Consider the following 21,035-nt stretch of genomic DNA (forward strand, 5'->3'; position numbering starts at 1 on the left):
TCAAATACAACTCTTGCTGTAACTTACAGTCTTTTAAAATTTGAACATCAAACATGATGAATTGCACATGAAGCTGCATCGTGGAGTTTTTAGCTCATGTTAGACTGAATTTTTTTATATTTATGTCAAAGTCAATATCATTGACACTGATAGGACACACATTACTTCCTAGGTGATTTCCTAAAGGACATTTTTAAAAAATCTTTCTGAAAAGACCCTTTGAACATGGCTCTGTTTCTAGTGGTTACAGGGGGTAAAAGACACCACACCTGACCAAATATTATGACTCTTATTAGGTGATCAAATCAACAGTACACTCAGTACTTTACTATTAGGTCTTTGCTAACAGCAGCCTATTGATACTATCAGACTGATACATTGTATATGTATCATTGTATATGTACATGTATACATACTTGTATCAGCATGATACATTCAATAAGAAATTTAAATATTTATCAAAAATGACATAATTTCTATTATTTCTGAGATTTAAATTGTTGGCTATTTCCTATGAGTTCTATGTCACTGGAAATTGAACACTCATCAGAATTAATACAAAATTCTTACTGACTACACCAAAAGGTGGCAAATATTTTGGGGTTCCAGACAGTCTTTATTTACTGAGCTGCAGCTGTAAAAAGAAAAATGGCATTTAAAGGAATCAAACATTCTGAAGTCAGACAAATCAGACAAATGAGTTTGAGCATGACACTACAGAAACATTGGAGACATTTTCCCTAAGAGACAGAATTTGAAAATGAAACAGAATGACACCACTTCAGACTGCCCACTATAAAAGCCTCGAGAATCCTTTCCCATTTCATTTACACCAGTATTATTGTGAAGTAACTCTGCTCAGAAGAACAGAAACACTTCAGATTTACATTAGTGTGTTAATGAAGTAAGACTTTGGCCCTGAGATTTAGCTCTTTCGTTAGTAATTTATACTCTCATTAGGGATTTATAGAAATGAGAATCTAGGCTCAAATGCTAATTGAGAATTGTCAGTTGTAAATAAGTGCTAACAAGATAAATTTGCTCCTGGTCACATTGAACAGAGACCTGCATTTTATAAAATGAAACTCTTCCTTTTATATATTTTTTAAAAAACCCGGTTAGCAGGATGCAAGTAGCTCTGCTGCTCTCTTCCCCTGCCTGCTCTCACAATTGGTGCTGCATCCTCCATCCTTCACCCTCTGCAGGGGGTGGAAGTGGCAGGGGCTGTGTGTGAGGTGTGAGCACTTTCTTCAGTCCTCCTGAAGAGCCTCTGTTCCCTCACACTGGGGCAAGCAGAGATGGAGCCCATCCTGGAGGAGCCCATCCTGGAGGAGCCCTGTGTGAACGTTCTGTGTCATCACACACCACTGTGGGTGGTCACAAAGAGCCAGACACGAAGAGGAACCAGACCAAAACCTGAGCAGCACGTGTATGATCAGGAAACCAGGCACAGGTCACCTCAAACCATGCAACCACTACTCAATCTGCATTTACATTAAGCCACAATACTGAGGTAAGGTTTCAATCTCTCCGTATTCAGTGCAGAGGTGCTCCCAAGTGTAACTTGAACTCTGCTCACACCAGTTAGTTAAGCTTGGGTAGTATGGCTTAGGTCACATTTCCAGCTGAATCCTATTTTAATTTTAACCAAAGACAATATACAAATTGCAAGAAAAACATGTGAACTCTTGGGTGGAGCATCTGACTTGTGTAAACCTGTAAAACACAAACTGAAATTTGGTCTCAGCATCAGGAAGAAAAACTCAGTTTTAATCTACCTTCCCATGTTCTTTCAGAAGAAAAATAAATCCTTTTACACTCTGGGCATCTTTCACGTGGCAATACAATCCCTCATGCAGCCAGAACAAAGTGAATTCCACACAAGAGTCATCACTAGCAACCATAACCACCACCCAACTTTACAACGGTTGCACACTATTTTCTGAAAATAGTGAGAAAGAATTCAACTTCATCTAGTGAATTGCTGTAGACAGCTATTAAGAAACAAAGCAAAACAAAGCATTTTATGTATTTAAGAAAAAAAAAAAGAAATTGCCCGTTTTGCTCATTTGTTTGTTTTTAAAAGACACATAATTCAGTACTTTCAAAACCCACAAAACAAATCATAACAAGAGACAGGACGTTCCCTGAAGCTACAGAAGAAGCCCCCAGGAATCTCCTCTCAAAACAAAACAGACCCTCACTAACATAACTGTCAGCTTTTTAGAAAAGTAAGTAAGATTTTTGGGTTGGTTTGGTTTAGTATTAAGGGTCCCTGGTGATGGGCATTACTCAGCATTACTCACTTTTCTTTTGAGCTTTCAGATGATCTTACCTAATCACCCCTGCCTTGGTGCAAGGACCCTCAGGCTCTCTTAGCATGCATCTGTGTGAGACAAGGACAATTTCTGGTCTACATTTTTCTGGGAGATTACTTGCCAGATGATATACTGAAACACTGCACGGTATAAAGTTTCATAAGACAGACTTCTTGTTTTTTCCCAGGGTGACAGCCTCTTAACATCATCTTTTCTGCCTTTGCAATAACTTAATGCATCTTTTTTTCAATATCTGTAGCTTCCCTCAGAATAGTTTTCTGTTATACCATGTGCTCCAGAGTCTTAGCCTCAAGTACAAAGGAAAAGGAGGACAAAAGAAGCAGAAAGCTGAACTATGCTCCTTCAGTGAACATAATCCTCCAGGTGAAGTGCAGCTCTGGTTCAGCACAGAGGTATACCAAGGTTTTCTCAACCTGCCCCAAGCAGACAGTAAAATATTAATCTTGAGATGCCTTTTTTTCAACCAAAACCTAAAAGAAAGGAGTGAGAAACAGAAAAATAGAGGGAGACACCAACATTGCTTAGCTTAAATCTGGAAATTATTTATATAACCCTTCTAGGTCAAATGGGTATGAGGTTTCCCAGCTTCTCCTTGGTTCCTGAACTAGGGAGCTCGTAGGTTAATAGCCTCTACATTTTACTATGTCCCAGAGAGGAAAAGGTCTTGGAGACAGAAGCACTGAACTTAAATTTCATCTCCCCACCACACTTCTCGTATGACCTTGAGCAAGTTAATTAGGATGGGTTTCTCAAAGGAATTTGAACACCTAAAACTTACTAGGTTCAAGGGGAATTAGATACCCCCTCATGAAGACATTTTCATGGTTAACAGACTACTTCTACTCTATCGCCTTCTACTGTATAAGAACTTGTGCCTGAAGTGCAGGCACAAAAATTTGGTTGTGTTGTTTTGGGTAATTTTACATTTTGTTTGGGATGCATTAAAAAAAAATCTACCTAAATCAAAGAAATGAGAATAAGAAAAGTGATCCTGTCTGGGCCTCTGCAAAACGAATAAACTCCTGCCTATGCTTGTAGCAACCTTAGCACCAGAGTGTACACAACAGCTTACTTAGGTTACTGGCTTTTTAAATGCTAATTTCTTAATCCTTAAAATATTTTTCATTTCTATCTCTTAAAATATCTATCCTATTTCATTACTTTCCTAGGTTTTTTTAATCTTCCTTTCTTTACACCCCAGTTCCTTTCTCCACTTATCCCATAGCAGGGCACACCCTTTTCTCATGGTGACTTGATTCTATGGACCCCTCTCCAGCTTTCCTGCATCTCACTCCAATGCTGTAGACAGAGGAGGCAATTGTAGCTACACAAAGCTCCATGTGTTTATTCATTCAAAGGTATTGCAGAGCTTCCAACAAGTGCAGTGAATTCAGGGGACGACATGCAAAATTTGGGACTAGCCTCATCACAAAAGCAAAATAACTTATTTATGCAAATGCTGAAGACACAAGTGACAGGATGAGACCCACTTTCTGGTGAGCTGGGGCAGAGCTTTGAGCCAAAGGATGCTGTGCTGGTAGTCAGGAGAGGCAAGTGTGTATAGGAGTTTCCTATTTCTCTACAGGGCACCTGTACCACTGGAATTGCACTGGAATTAAAAGGAGATAATTACTCTTGTAGGTCTCTTCCTGGAATTTCTCTGTTGCTCAAATTTTTACCCTAAGTGAAATAAATTTGTGAGCTCTACTGAATCCAGCATGGATGAAACAGAAGTTTTGGCATATGGACTGTACACTGAAAAAAATTCCCCTGCTCATGCACCTGAATAATTGGAATATCCTGCTCCAAGGAGAACCAATCAATGGAGCATAGCAACATTACAGCATCAGCTGCTTTTGCTGGAAGGAGTGGGAAAGGAGTGGTGTGATAAAGAGATGGCTCGAAGGCTGAAGCTCTTGGACTTTAGCTACTAGATAGATCTTGTTTCACAGGGGAAATATGGCAAATATATTGATTTCTGAGAGATCCACAGTCTACTTAAGAGACAGGACATAATACATCTTTGAGATCTAGGTGTTGTGGATGCATTATTCACATAGTTCATGGCTATAAAAATGGATGTAAATGAACATTTTTTCCTCTTATGTTCCCTATAAAGCAAATTGATGGTAAACCTGTAGAAATAATTTGGTGTTATTATCTAGGTACATCCTTCCGTGAAAAACAAGCTGTCTTGAAGAGAGAAAGACCATCCCTAGCTCTTTCCGTCTTATCTGATTTTGTAGCACTTCAGTTGTTCAAAACTAGACCACAGTTTCTTAACCTCATTTCCAAACAATACAGCCTTTAATATTTTGGTATACTTGGAGGATGAGACTATGATTTCTTCCACACCTGACATTTGTATTGGGTCCACTTTCTCTTTAGACTGAATGCAATAATAAGCACCTTGATGAGAGGCGTTTATGCTTATAATATTAAAATAGTTTATGATACAACAATGATATCAAGTAATTGCCCTTTTCGATCTGAAGACGGCAATAAAACCCATTTATTTTCTAGACACTTCTCTTCTGACACTCAAAAATTAAAAAAAAAAAAAAAAAGTAAATCTAGCATTAGAATAGTATGGTTGCTTTATTCCTGACCATTGTTCACTTTCTTCTTCCAAAATTGGACTTTCCCTTGGAAAGGTGCTTAAGTGATTTTAAGGGCATAAAATAGACTATTTCAGTTGGGAACGACCTATAGTGATCATAGAGTCCAACTGCCTGACCTATTGTGCTAGTTTGTACGAATTTTTGTTTTGTTTTTTTTTGGTAAGGAAGGAAATGAACCTGCTTTGCTTGTCCCCTAACCCTATCTCACAGCAAGAAATTAGTAAATAATTCTAGTGGGTGCACTAGTGCTGGCAATTTGGCCAGCACTAAACCCACCACACCCATTCAGGGCTGACCAAAAATCAGAGAATGCTGTTAAGGGCACTGAGAGGCTGGGGGCATCGACTGCCTCTCTAGGGAGTCTTTTCCAGTGTTTGATCGTTCTCTCAGTAGGGAAATGCTTCCTAATATTAATCCTAAACTTCCACTGGTGCAGCTTTGCGTCCTGTGAACCATTCCCATATATCCTGTCCCTGGATATCAGGAGGGAGTGATCAGCACCTCCTTCTCCAAACTTGACAAGCCCAAAGTCCTTAGTTGCTCCTCATGAAACATTCCTCCAAGTCTCTCCCCACCTTTGTTGCCCTGCTCTGGACACATTTAAAGCCCTTCAAATCCTTCTTACATTGTGGGGCCCAGGACAGTATCCAGTAGCAAGATAATTAAAAAAAAATTAAACATTTTAAAAATTTTAAAATTTTTTAAAAAGAAGGTACAATTATATCTCTTAGAAGTATTGCTTTAGAGGATCCCTAGAAAAGGCAACAGTGATGCACTTCTTACTCTCATGCCACACTTTGAAAATGTCCCAACAGCCACTTCCTGCTGCAGCTCAATTTGAGCTCCCTGTGTGACCATGACTTAAAGGATCCCTGGGTCTATAAAGGGGGGGTTACAGCAGTAGAAGTAGACAGAAGATTAATACAAGGCTTCTGGATACACTGTTAACAAATTATTACTGGAACTCATCTTGGCTGTGGTATCCAGATTTGAGCAGGAGCCTTCTTCAGAGCAGGGTGCTGCACTGAGGGGGGCTCACTCTACTGAGATGATCTAGTGATGTGACAGAGATAATTTAATCTACAGAGTTCATATGTGGATTTATATAGCTAATAAACCACACATATGTTCATTCAGGCTCTTCTGAGGATCTCACCGTCTGAGAGAGGGGCTCCATCCTGTAAGATGGATACAGGGATATAGGGTGAGATTTCTGCACTGTCTCCTGTGAGGTTTCAACACAAAGTCATGCTAACATCCTTTGTATGAAAGAATACCATTTTTAATGCAAGTTGACACCATGAAGCACTCAAGCAGAAATTCAGGAATAGAGGTGGTTCTCATGCTGTCTCGTGATTTCAGGCTACTACAACTGCTCTAGGCATATGTTTAAAACCTGTATTCTCACACTGTAGCTATTTCCACAAATGCCCTTCATTCAGTATCTCATTTCTCTCCACCTTCAAGCACAGCTCACCTTATGTTGTATTTCCCACACTCAGAGAGAAGATGGCAAATTCCTTTATTCTACCTTAGACCCTGTGTGTGACCATTCCTAGAAAACCCCAGGTGGCCACAGCTTCCAGTCACCATTTCCTTAGTCAGTAAAAACCTCATACAGCAACACCCAGCTAGATGGCAGGCCATTACAAGAACCATGCAGCACTGCTGTCCTACACATGGTGCTTACTGGGGATGTATAGGCTGACCACAACAAATACAGTCCTGTTGCTCAGAACCTGGGATTAACCTCAATTAGTCAATAACACTTTATTTAGCAATTCAGTGTGTGTCTCTTTAAACCTTGACTTTCACCCACAGCTAACACCAAGCAGTCCTTTAGGTGTGAGAGTCCCTGTTTGGTTTCATCTTGTCACCTACCACTGGACATGATGGAGTCTTGATCCTTTTGACATTGCCATACAGTCATACCAAGTTGCCATAGCTGGTTATCAATGTCCCCTTTATAAATTAGTATGACCAAGATCAAATTAAACTATTATTACTGCAGAATGCAGCAATTAGCAGTCACCTGGATCATGCAAAAAAAAAATAGTGCTTCCTATATAAATTCTAATATTGTAACATAATTTATAACTAAAGCTTGTCTTAAAATAGACTAGGTATTAAAAGCATTGTAGAGACTATTCATACTATTAACTGCCATTTGAAGTCAGTATGATTTCTTGTATAAGATAAAGCAAACACATTTACCACAGGTATCATAGGGATACTCAGTTGCAGGACATTCAAATTCAGTCTTGTTAGTCTCAAGGTGTAACCTTCATTTCCTCTTCTGATTCTGCCTCTTTCACTTTCCCCTTTTGAGAAATCACTTCTCATTTAAATGAATAAAAATTATTTATGCTGTTTATGTTACAATGAAGTATAGTTATGATAGGTACCTCAGGGAAAAGAGAAAAAAATCTTCCTCACAGGGTTTGTGGTCTATAATGGTTTTCTCTCAGAAAATACTAACATCTTGTATATATTCATACTGCTCTGGAGAGATGCTGAATGGACCTTGTCAATATGATAGCATAGGGGTTTTAATTAAGGCAGAATCAGACCTAGAAATCTCCCACCGTATCTATCCCTGTAACTAATATGTACATCTTCAGGAAAACAGAGTTGACAGAAGTAAAAATGTTCCCTTTTTGTTTCTCCATATTTGATTCTATCTATATCATAGAATCATGGAATGATACAGACTGGAAGAGACCTTAAAATCATCTCATTCCAACCCCCTGCCATGGGCAGGGACAACTTCCACTAGACCAGGCTGCTCAAAGCCCCAGCCTGGCCTTGAATACTTCCAGGTATGGTGCACCTGCAGTTTTTCTGGGCAACCTCTTCCAGTACCTCAGCACCCTCACAGTAAAGAATTTCTTCCTAATATCTGATCTAAACCTATGCTCTTCTAGTTTGAATCCATTCCCTCTTGTCCTTGTCACTACATAGCAGTATAAATAGTTTCTTTCTATCTTTCTTGTAGGTTCCCTTTGGGTACTGAAGATCACCCCAAAGCCTTCTCTTTTCCAGGCCAAACAATCCCAATTTCCTGAGCCTGTCCACCTAGGAGAGGTGTTCCATCCTTCTAATCAGCTTGGTAGCCTCCTCTGAATTCGCTCCAACATGTCCATGTCCTTCCTGGGACCCCAGAGCTGGATGCAATGTTCCAGGTGGGCTCTCACTAGAGCAGAGCAGTGGAGCAAAGCAGAATCCCCTCTCTCTCTGGTGACCACGCTGCTTTTGATCCAGCCCAGAACTCATTTGGCTTTCTGGTCTGTGAGTGCACATTGCTGGGTCATGTCCAACCTCTCATCCACCAGCACCCCCAAGTCCTTCCCTGCAGGGCTGCTCTCCATCAGGTCGTTCCCCAGCCTGGACTGACACCAGGGTTGTCCCAACCCAGGTGCAGCATCTTGCACTTGGCCTTGTTAAACCTCATGAGATTCCCACGTGGCCATTTCTGGAGCTTGTCCAGGTCCCTCTGGATGGCATCCTGTCCTTCAGATGTGTCAGCAGCACCACTTGTCTTGGTGTCATCTGCAATTGTACTGAGAGTGCACTCGATCCCTTTGTCTATGTCATTAATACAATGGTCTATCTATACATCATTACTTATGATTACTCCCAAAAGCACGACTGTACAAGCAAAACTGAGGAAAGTTCCTTCTTCAGGAAGGAACAGTTACTGCCTGTAATTTGCCCATGTCTTTAATGCAGAAGAGATACAATTTCTTGAACTGATTTAGTTTAAACTTTAACAAGTTTTTAACAAAAAAAAAAAATTGCAAAAATTTGCAAGAAAATTGGAGGTTTTGGGGGAAAGGACGATATTTTTTAGCTCAGTCCATTTATACATTCTATAATGTATCTTTGACTAAGTGATTAGGTAAATATTATCACCTGAAGTAAAGTTTTCCAGCTTGTTCTAGTTTTACTGTTAAAGCACACATCATTGTAAAAGAGAAGCAAAGCCTTATTCTGGCAAACCTGCAGCTTAAGCCAGATCTAACACCTCCAATGCATGTAGCTTTTATACACATTCATTGCAGCCCCTTGCCTTTGTGCATCATAGGGGCAAACAGCAGGCTGGCCAATGTTAATTACAGCTAAATGCACCCTAGTATGGCAAACGGAGTGCAAATAGTAATGCTGAGATGAGAGCCAGCTCTCCAGGTTTCAAGTCAGCACACAATTACTGTGTGAGTCTTTTTAGCAAGAGCCCCTAAACCTTGAACCCAATGTAGGAGGGACTCGCCCTGCCCAGAGCTGCTGGCAGGATGCTTGCACAGACCACAGTGCACACACAGCACCAGCAATTCGTGTTTGCATGTTTGTAGCTGCACTTGGGCTTCCCTTTACTGAGCCCCTTTCTCAGAATTAAGGAAAAGCTACACCTCATATCACAGATGAGGTCAAAGATTAAACCATCCAGATAGCCACTCTCCTCTGTGATAGCTCTCACAGAGTGTCTTTCTCCTGTCTGGTGAATTGACCTTCCCTGGCAGCCCATAGGACTCTGGATGCTAAAGTTTGTGGAAATCATGTCTTGTAATGCACTCCATCTCTTCAATTGTAGAGAGGGTAGACCATGCAACTCAATCTTCTGCCATGGTTTTGCCTTGTCAGACTACATACATGGGTCAAGGGGAGGGGAAAAAAATCTCAGAAGCAAACCTGTGAACAAAATACTTCTCCTGCCAGCCAGGTCTTCTAACCTCTCTTCCTCATTCTCCATTAAACTAAAGCAGGGAGAATACTCTCTTCTCCATTGCAAACCAGCTTCTGATAGTTAGTTAATTAATCTTTGTATTCATAAGATTCGAGAAAACCATAGAACTGAATGTGTGTGAGGACAGAGAATAATCTGAAAGAAAAAATTTATATAAGTAAAATAAATGTGACAAGAGAGTCATATTAGATACAGTGAGGCAAGAATAGAGAAAAAAGTATCAATTGGACACCGGGAAAAGTCAAGGATGTTTGTTAACCCAAAGAAGGATATTGAAGAATGAACACCCTACTTTTGAGTAGCATTAGTGTCAGAATTTATCACAAGAATACAGGCAAAAGTTCACATCTTTCCTAAAGTTGTAGAGAATTTCATTGTAGTAGCTTTTAAATGCAACAGTGGTGGTTTGGACCTTTGACAACAAAGTGGGTTTGAGCCTGACTAATCTGGAGGCAAAATTTAAAACTCATCCCAACCATTCATGGAAATTTTTAAAAATGCCACTCCACCCACTCATTTCAATCTTCTTGTCCAAATTCGAGTTATCAACCCAAGGGATAGAAGAAGAAAAACAAAGCTGTGAACTCTGAAACCAGTACTTTTAGGGATGAGTTGTTCTCTGAGGTTGATAAAATATAGCTGAGCATCCTTGCAAAGGCAAGGGAATGATTATCATTATATTTGCAACTATTTAAATCACAGTTGAGTATTAATTTTCTAACCTTGCATCTTCTGCTGTTGTTGGCTTGGCTGCTTCTCTGAACTGGTATCTGGGAATTAAGACTGCTGTTCTTAACAGTAGCCCCAGGTCTGCTTACAGAAACCTGCTCTGCTGTAAAGTATATACAAAGATTTCTTTACTCAAAGTTCAAGAAACTTTTGGATAACTTTTGGCACAAGCAGATGACTGGCTGCCTTTAAAACGGAAGGGAGAGAGGAGAAATGCTCCATAAAATTTGGCTAGGCTGGGTATTACTAAAAAGCAGGTAATTCCAAATTCCATTAAGTAGACTCATTAAATAACATGTTTTTTAAGAGCACTGCTTATCTTCCTTCACACATACCATGATCACATGTTAGCTGTTGTTTCCCAAATAAGTGTCTCAAGGCATCCAGTAAAGACATTAATGGACATGCAATAGATCACATTGTGTCTCTCAATGGAAACACAAAAAATGGCTTTTAGTTCATATTGTAAATATTGGCCCTTGAAAAGCATAAAATCGATACAATATTTGTTGCATTAATAAATGCAGTAAAGCATTAATTGCCAATAGATTATTTATTTGTTCCTGCGGAATTCTTCATTCCACAGAATTATGTTCCAGAAAAAACCCTGAATCACTAAATCTTGATTCAAATAATCTGAAGTCATTAAAATCAGCTTTTGTGACCCATATAAAGTTCCTGGTCTGACAGAAAAAGCATTTAGTTTTCAGAAATACTTAAATTATTTCAAAAAAATATTACAGATTAAGAGAAAAGAACCAGAATGATGCTTTACACTGAAAACCTCAGATCATTAACTCCTACTAAATTCCACTACCAAAAGGGCAAGTGAGTAATAAAAAATTAAAATCTTGTCATTTAACCTTTCATCTAGAATGGATACTTACATGCTTTGCTTTAAAGCAGTGGAGAAAGTATACAACAGAACAGAATTCAGCACCTTCCACTTCCATTTCATCATAGTGTATTTGATATCATATTTTGCCAGGAGACATAGAATACTCAGTTGTCAAGAAAATAAAATAGATGTGACCATCTAAGTTTATTGAAACATAGTATAAATTAAGTGAATTATATGTATGCTAAATCTTCAAACTGTAATCTCATCTAAGAATCACCATTATACATATAAAAGCAAGAAACCAAGAAGTTTGATTGAATTATGAAAATTATTTTATTGGTTTTGGGTTAAATGGTAGTACTGCCATGAGAAACAGGCAACTTATGCAGATTGCTCCAAATGAGCTCTAATTAGGACAGAACGCTGTAGAAAGACAAGAAAGACAAAAAATATATAAACCTAATAAAAAAAACCATCACAGGATATTTCATTTTATATTTAGTAGGCTGTTTTTATATCTTTCCACTTATAAAGATAGCCATGTAGATAACAAACAGAGCTGACACAGAGAAGCAATGAGCTATAAATGTTAGCAAAACTTTCCAAAAGGCATTTGCTAATTGACAAGTCTGTTATAACTGCAAAGATCTTAGAGAAGGAGAAAATTCTGCCCATCTCACTGTCCTGGAAGCAAAAAACTCCAGTGTATGCAGATTCCTGCTTCTGCTTCTGTAAAACACCAGATTAGAACCTAGCAACGATCTAGATTTTCATATTTTCTGTTCTGAAGCTCCATGAACAGCAGCTTGTGCTAGGGCTAGAAATCCTAAGAGCACCACAGCAGATTCCAGACTGTTGTCCAATGGACCTTTCTCTCTCAGTCCTTTGCATGGGCACATTATATCGTGGCCTTGTAACAGAAATCTCATCTCAGCAAATTCTCATATGCCTTCGTGGTATTTTAGTGAACCATAGTAAACAGATAAGAGCAGTAAGGGAGGGTGTTTCTCAGAAGTTTTTAAGTCTGCATTTTTGAAGTTGTTTGGTCAGTATAAATGCTTAAACAAAGCTGATTAGTAGGGGATTTAATTAGTGACTCCCAGTTTTTAAACAGATATCAGACTACTAATAAACTTCAGTCTTACTTGCAGTCATCTGACACTCATATCATACTTTCTTTGACAACATTATACAATTTCTTTCTGTGGATTGTGTGGGGAACACCTCCAACCTCAAAACCATTCTTAGAGAACTACAATGAAGGAGGCAGAACATCATTGGTACAATCAAATATACTTATCAAACACTGTTTTCATGTATGCACAACCATGGCCATGACCATCTGTATTTAGAAGCAGTTTCAGAGCCTTTTCGTACTGGAATAAGAGATCCTGGCAGTAAATTCACAATTTTACCTCTGTAAATGGGCAGTATCAACTGGTAGCTATGTCATAAATTATATTAGCTCTTTTTGGGTTTTTATATTACAGAAAAAAAACTGAAGTCTTATTTCATTTCCACCTCTTCAGGAAGTTTAAACAAGATTAAGCAGATAAACAAGCAATGATAATGCCACCAACTAAAATTAAGAAAACCGAACAGCCCCTATTTCATGAATCCATAACTTTCCAAAGCATTGCTATTTTTATGTGAAGTATCCAAATCTTGATCTTTCCTGCAATTGTCTTTATTTTTAAATTTGAATAAGATGCAAAAAATTGGCTCTCCAAGATAAAGCCTAAGCATGTATTTAGGTCAGCACTGGAGGAGACTGTAGTGACCAGGGAGGAAATGACCATTGGCAAAGAGTGCATGCTTTGACTGTGTTGAAAAAGAAGCAGCAGCAGTTGAGAAGCTACTTCTGAAAATATATGAAGAATAGATTAAATTAATCTCATTGGGTTTTTTCTTTTTCCCGTTATGTGGACATCCGCCCTGCTTATTAGGAATCACCTCATTAAACTCACTTCTTACACATCTTTGTACCCAAAGCCAGCTGCAATAATAAGAACTTGCATTTGTCCAGTAAAACCTATGAACAGTGCTGAATATTTCTGCACGCCATCTACTGGTACAATTTACCAAAACTATGACGTCTATCATTTAAAATAAAAAAAACAAAAAAAAAACCAGGAAAGACATACTTGAGCAATTTCAACCTTGCATGGAGTTCAAATGTTTGCAGCCAAGCTGAAGCAGTTCTTACCTGCAGTAAGCTGAATTTTACTGCATAGATGATCAATTTTTCTGTGCTAAAACAACTAGCTAAAAAGTGAACCAGCAGCAGCTTCCCCCCAATCCCCTGCTCATGCCTCTGCAAGGAGTTATTACCTCTACCCCTGCACTCCTCTGTGATGCTCATCCGCACACAGTCTCTCTCCCAACAGCAACCAACTTTATTCCCACTGGCATCTTCTCCCCACATTTCCACAGTCCTTTACTGAGTGTCTGTGAACAAACTCACCCCCCTAGACAAACAACCCCTCCATACAGAATGACAGAAGCTTTTAAAAGCCTTTTGAATAGTTATTTGATCTCTCTGAGCTATAAGACTTCACAATAATTTCAGGCCCTTTCCTCAGCTTCCTAATGCTGCTAGCTCTCTCACTTCCATGAGCCAGTGTTTCACAAAGCCCCAGCTGCTCTAATCAAGATATCTGCAAGGGAAGCTCAAATCTTGTTTTTAAAGTAAATTTCCAGCCTTTGCAGATAAAAAGTGTGAAAGCACTAGGGCCTCAGGCTCAAAAACAGGCAAACAAGACTTAAATGTATTATTTAAAAAATAATCAAAGGCTTGGAAAGAATGACTCATTAGTTTTGAATTCTTCAGATAAGTAATACTTATTTTTGGTGAGCACTTCAATGCTCAGATTCTACTTTTGAGGAAAAAAAATGTTATAAAGACAACTTTCAAACTGACCAATAGCTTCAGCCCTTTATTCCCTGCTGCCCCTCCTAGCTGGCTTTCAGCTCATCAGCTGCTGAGATTGTAGATCTCAAACTCCTGGGCTACAATGAGCTGAGACCTTTCAGCAGGTAGGCTGTCATCAACCTGCTCTTAAATGGAACCACATCCCACAGGCGTTTGAAATAAATGCCTTTATTAAAACATGAGACAAAATCTCCACAAATGTCTAACGTTGCTGTGAAGAACAGGAGGAAAATCTGTGGAGTGGGTAAGAGTGAAGGTGCATTGAGGTTCTGTGCATCAGGTTTTGTGGTATCCCACACAGCTCTGTATTTTCTGTGCTCTCAGTTAATTAAAAGTATGTTTGCACCCAACAAAGCATTATATGCTTCTGTCACAGTTTTAACTGATTATTCGCCCCTTGTCTTTGCCAGAAACACTTTCATAGTAACACTACAATTTCTGGAGTGGACAAATAAATATCTTAGGAGGTAAATCACATGTCGTTTTCCCCCATAATTAAATACAGCAGAGTTTCTAATGAATGAATATAATCTTGGTATTCAATATCAAGGAGAACACTTGCTAAAATAAACACACAGATATTTACACATGTCTAAGCTGCAGACTCAAAACCCAACAGATGTGTATGCAAGATCTTTTCTTCGTCAATTTACAGTGACACAGGTGAAAACAAATGTAAAAGGTATAGCTTTTCAAGCATATGTCAGACAGATTCTTATATCTGTTCCAGGTTAAAATCTGGCATAATTTACTACAAGAGCATCCAAATTCATATAGATACCTGCAATAGTTACTGTAAGATCAGTCATTTTTAACCCAGGATGTACTGTAGAGATGAGGCAACATTTTAAAAATCTTTCTGCTTTAAAATATCAACGTAAGCAAATACAAAACTTCTAAAATCGCAGAACTTGGGTAAACACCGCTTCTGTTTTCTGCATACTTTACCATAGCTACCTCAAGCTTATTTTACCTCTTAAGCCCTTCTTCAGTTCTGTACTGGCCCATCAGCCTGGCACATATGTCCCATGGACAAAGTGCTGGTGCTCCCTCCCTGCTCATCTCCATCACCCTACCCTGCACTTCTGCCTGCAATCCAGACTCTACACTTTCCATCCTTGCCAGCCTCACATGCCTTACTTATCCCCAGCGGCTTGTTTGCCTCTCTTGGCTGATGCTACAAAGTAATACGTGCAGAAATGTCAGTGTTTTTAAAGCGCTGTGTAAAAATGGTGCTTTATACTACAGATAGATTTGAGGATCCTTCCTCACTCCCAGCTTTATCTCATTCGTCCAATAGTCCCATTCAATTCTGTGGGCCAAATTTTGTCACTCCCTTTGTCATGTAGAGTAGGATCTCAGCCTTTGAATAGTCTCACTGATTTAAATGGGACTTATTCACACAATCAGCCATTAGTAAGAATGGAAAGAGAAGCTGACATTATATAGTAACATTTCTAATATATGTCTTCTGATGGCACAGAACAACCTTCTAATGATGAAACCTTTGCAAAAATGTAGCTCTCTGCTATATTTTTGACACATTAGAAAAAATCTCATTTCTGTGAATCATCTTAGTTTTAAAGAATATCATCTAAAGTATATCAGTGATGCAATGAAAGCCCAGAATATAGCAGACCTGTGCATCTGTTTTTACATTACTGTATAGCAGAAATTGTACACTATCTAAAAGAAGAAATAAATTATCTACAACTGTTTAACACCAACAATTCTAGTCATGAAACAAAGCTATGGCGAAGAACAACACGAATAAACATAGGTCACCAAATCCACATACAGGTGGAAATAAAATTTAGCTGTTTAAAAATGCATTTCTATGTATTTTATATAACATTTTAAGGTAATCATGCTTTAAAACCATTAATTTTCAGCACACAGAAACTTCAAGCCGCTGAGAATCCTAAAGATGAAAAGGTAAGGCCTCAAAACATACAGGAATTTAACATTTTAAATGGTCATATATGTTGAATTATTACATTCTCTATGTTTCAGCCCAAACCAAAGGTCTAAAATAAAAGAGCTCCTTTAAACAAGCTCCATGAAAGAAACCAATCAGTTAAAAATAACATTGCAAGTGCCACAATATTATTGTGTATATATTGGTGCTGTATTTTTAATAGTCACTCATTCCTTTGGAAAGCAACTTGTAAAAGAATTATTCATTCTCTCTGCATACATTTTGAGAATAATTCACTGTACTTTTCCAAATTATTTTCAAAGTGTACACACACAGGAAAGGATACAAAACTTTTCCCAGGCTACATTTGAAAGCTTGTCAGCACTCAGAGCTAAGGCCTTTAATCCCAAGCTTTAAATAATTTAGGTAACACTTGATTACTCCATTGCTGGAACATCAAGCTCCACAAAATCTGAGTAACAAAATATTTGAGGGGAAAAGAGAGAGTACTCCACTTAAGTAAAACACATTTCCTGCAAATAAATTGTGAGCTGCAGTTTGATGTTTGCAATGCAAACTCTGGTAAAGCACCACTGAGGCTGCCCTCCAAATAACACTCTATTCCAGTTTCCACTAACAAAACCCTTATGTGAGGGGTTCTGTGGTGCACTAGTCGCAGCTTACATGCTATGAAGTATGATATTCAGAAGGTTTAAAGGAACAGCTTCTCCTTAGGTTTATAGTATTTCATTATATACTCTAGCTAAAATGTCCACATCGACTTCAGATGAACAAACCCTCCCAACCGCGGCACAACGCACACACGATTTAGTGAGAAAGAAAAAAAAAAACAAAAAGGAAGTTTTTACCTTTCTTGTGGACTAATTTTTTCTTGAGAGAACAATTTCATTTTCTCAGGTAATCCACAGGGGATTCAATATTTGCTGTCTCTACGCATTTGCTAAATTAAAAAAAAATAGTACAAATGGCTTTGTTCTCTTAGGTACATCTGTACCTGTACTGTTAACAAAGTCTGAACAACTTCATTTTTTCATTTGTGTTCTCTATTTTAAAAGTAGCTCTAGCCAACAAACAAAACTTCTCTGTAAAAAGTTGTTTGGATCATTTTCAGTGGGGTAAGAGGCATGAACATTGTAATGTGTGCTGTGTGTCAATCTATGCATATTTCATTACATAGAAATACCAACTTATTTAAGAATAATTAAATATCAAAAAAAAATTATCAAAATGCAACAAAGAAGAAGAAACAAACAAACAGACGCAAATTAAATTATCACGTATTAGGTCCTTAAGATTCCTTTTCACTGCTGCCTTTGAATCCTTTTTTACACAGAGGAATACAAAGTTTTTATCTTAAATCTTTTAGTTCCTTTACCCTCCAAAGCTCACCGTTTAGCCCTGTGCAATGTATACTGCTAGAAAATCAGGACCAACAACAAGAAGCCCATGACTGCCCTCAGCAGAGTCAATAAATGGCACATTTGACTCTTTCTCATACCATTTTGAGCCAAGTCCTCACACAACTTCTGCCCTGACACCTCATCCATCAGCTCTTAAAGCACAAGAGCAGCACCCCACAAGCAAACCTCTTCTCTCCTACGCCATCTCCAGAGTTGAGGCCCAGATGAGAAACAGCCTTATCTTCCAGTCTAGTAAGGATTCACCTCTAAGATCAGACCTTGGCAATTTGACCTAAAACCATCCTTACTTGCAAAACAATGTCTCCATCATCTTCAGAGCAAGAAGGAAAGAGAGTGAGAGGGAAAACAGGGGTGGGGGTAGGGGAGGAAAGTCCAGTCCTCTCTGACCTGATTGGAAACTTTGTTGTGGCAAAAAGAGAAAAAAAATCTCTTTGGCCAGTTGAGAAACTGCCTATGGTTGCTCTTGTATTGGGAGGGTCTGTTCAGGGTTTCTCAATCTTCTTTTCTGTCTCCCCCCTCTCTTTCTCCCCTTCTCTTGTTTCAAAAGGGGCCTCTGGTCAGCGCTGATTAATAAGTGTGTTTTGTTGTGAAGTGTTGAATAATAGAAGATGGCCAGTGACCCAGGAAAGACTAAACCTTGTGCTACTTTATTGTGGCAAGCTGAGAAAGGGGCTTTAGGACAGAGACCCCAAGCACTGACCCGCACACATCCTGCGGATTCCCTATTCATTCTCACAGCCTTCCAGTCGCCCAGAGCTCCCATTGTTTGCCAAGCAACAATGGAGATTTTGCACAGAAAGTAAAGCTCTCTTCAGATTCCTCCCTGATGTTTTGCATTTGGGGAAACAACCTTCCTTAGCAGTTTTTCCCCCTAAAGTGAATTTCAGAAAACTCCTAGGATTTGGGCTTTTATTCTCATTGCTCAAGACTTTCTATACAAACCTAAGAAAACAAACATTTTCTCTTAATAAATACGGGTTTTTTTCCTTTTTAATTACACAATACATTTTTCTTGGGTTACTGCTTCCCTAGTGATTTAAGGGGAAAATTGAGGTTTCTTTTCTTTTATTTCTTGCCATATTACTATGCTTAATGCACATTACATATCATATTATTCCTAAAAATAACTATGTTGAAGCAGTCTCTAGTTGAGTGGGAGCCAACTGGAGAGAACTGCTTCTTTAAAAAAAATATTAAATAAAAGCAGAAGATTGAAATATCTTGGTTTATTTCTGCCCAGATTAGGCAAGCATAGCTTTTATCTCCTGGAAGGCTGGCCCTTTCCAAACAAAGAGTTCATCCACAGCCACCAAGGAAGGCACATGCCATTCCATAGACTTGCTCTGATTTACCTGTAAGGTCCAAACCACATTTCTCATTCCAGCCTAGGCATTTATTTGCTCTCTAACCATGGGGATAAATAACTCTTGCATCCGTTGAGCCTCTGGGTAGGAGCACGGTTAGAGAGATCAGAGGCCTCAGGATCGTAGAGTTTTGTTTAATTTCTTTCTATGGCCTGTTATGCATGGATTTCCGTTCTTCTGAGGTATCCACTTACACATGTCATCAAGTGGCTAGGTTAGGGCGTTTGGTTGTGCCTTGCATTTGCAAGTTTTGTGTCTTGTTGTAATTTTGTTAGGCATTAAAAAAAATTGTAAAAAGTAAAATAAACCAGCAAGAGCAGAAGAATGTTGCAATCAATAGGACAGATTTCTGCTAAACTGCTAAGAATGGGATTTCTTCTCCCTCAGTTATTTGAATCTATGACTGACTGAACATTTTTATCAGGACCATTGCTTTCCCTCGGAGTTTATACCTGCATAGGGTGGTCTAGAAATCCACCCTTTGGAGGTGAGGAAGAAAAGACCAGTCTGTCAGGGAAACCTTTAACAACTGAAGGGGGAACAACAGTCTTTATTAAGGATATTGGGTAGCAGAATTACCTTGGCGGGGGCGGGAGGCGTTGTAAAACATCCATTTGCAAAAGGCTCTCAGGCTGAAACCCTTTCATCGGTGGCGAGGGGAGGGGGAGGCAGGGCGGGGGCTCGCAAACCCCCAGCCATCTCCATTTGTCAGCGGCACAGAGGAGGGGTCGCAAAGGCAGCGGTGCGGAGGGCTGGGCTGCGCGGTGGCCCCGCGGCTGCTGCCCCGAGCGGGACGCGGCCACGGGCGCGCCGAGCACGGCGGGCTCAGCCCGGGGCGGCGCGGAGCCGAGAGCGGCACCCCGGCCTGCCGCTTTCTGCCCACCGCACCGGCGCTAGGAAGGGAGAAGTGGGGGGAGGAGAGGAGGGAGGCAAGGCAAGCGCCCTGCTGTATTGTTCCCCCGCAGAATTGATATGCTAATTCTCCTTGTGAGGGCATCACAAAGAACACCTTGCACTTCTGAAAGACTTTTGTGTCCTGGACGGAGAAGTTTATTATCAACTAATTAGCAACAACTTCTAGCAATGAGTTGGGTTACATTTTCATAAGCTTTGAACAAACATCCTGAGCTGCGTTGTGTCAGGATGATGGGCTTGCTAAGGGAAATAGAGTCCTAAATAAGGGAATGAGCTTTAATAATTAGTGCCTGCTATATACGGAGTCTCTGTGTCGACGTAAGTCTTCTTCCGAGGCTTTTGATTCACGTTGCTTCCAGGATTGCAAAGGACCATGACAAGCACTCCACAAAACAAAATCTTACTCAGGGATGACTAGCCATTTTCCCCCTCATATTAAGGCTCTTTCCTTACAACCAAAGAGCATTTTAGACTACCCTGATAACGCACGGAGGATAATCAGTACATGAAGAAGCTCAGTACAATTAAGCATATTCATATTAAATATTATTTTGATAGGCTTGTAGTCAGTCTAGCACTCTGAATATAAAAATCGTGTGGGAAATGGAAGGGTATATTTGAAATTACAAAAAGAAAACATCTATAAATTTCACAGGTTTTCTATTTGCTGCTGTGGTGTTTGTAAGGGGTTTTGATGTTTTGTTAAATTTGATTTGTTTTTTAATTCTGTATTACCCTTCTTATAGTTTTTCCACCGAAGGAGGACCGGGTCTCAGCACTAGGTTAGCTCAGTTCTCTCATTGCAGAGTTCCTGTACCTTTGGAAACAAAAGTACATGCTGTTTCTTTGGTTGAAAGTGAAACTAGGAAAATCAAGAGGACTTTACTTTTGTCACTGTCGCAAGCACTAGTTATTTTCTGCTTGGCTTTATGCAACCAAAATAGAGAGGAAACAATCCTCTGAAGATAGGCACGTTCTATGGTTTACTGATTGACTGGAATTCTTATTGACTGGAAATAACGTGCTTACAGCTTCACATTATGCTGTCGGATTTTGGCTTTTGAGGTGTGTGATGTGGTGGGGGAGTGTCATATTGCAGTTCGAATCAGTACTAGGTTGATTTTGCAGTTTATACATGCATTTCCAGTGTGGCTTCCTAAACCTGCACTGGTCCTGAGGAGAGCGCTGAGGAA

At 39.4% G+C, this 21,035-nt stretch overlaps 1 long non-coding RNA gene across 2 annotated transcripts in view; it reads right to left on the reverse strand.

The window, feature by feature from the left end:
• Positions 1-19,652, reverse strand: part of LOC148225468 (uncharacterized) — a 190,845-nt gene extending 171,193 nt beyond the window's left edge. For both annotated transcript variants that reach the window (XR_015807541.1, XR_015807540.1), the window contains exon 1: positions 19,507-19,652. This is a non-coding gene — a long non-coding RNA (uncharacterized LOC148225468). The remainder of the gene's footprint in view (positions 1-19,506) is intronic.
• Between the last annotated feature and the right edge of the window lie 1,383 nt (positions 19,653-21,035).

The sequence above is a fragment of the Sturnus vulgaris genome, chromosome 1 (assembly GCF_052056855.1).
Source record: "Sturnus vulgaris isolate bStuVul1 chromosome 1, bStuVul1.hap1, whole genome shotgun sequence".
Taxonomy (NCBI): domain Eukaryota; kingdom Metazoa; phylum Chordata; class Aves; order Passeriformes; family Sturnidae; genus Sturnus; species Sturnus vulgaris.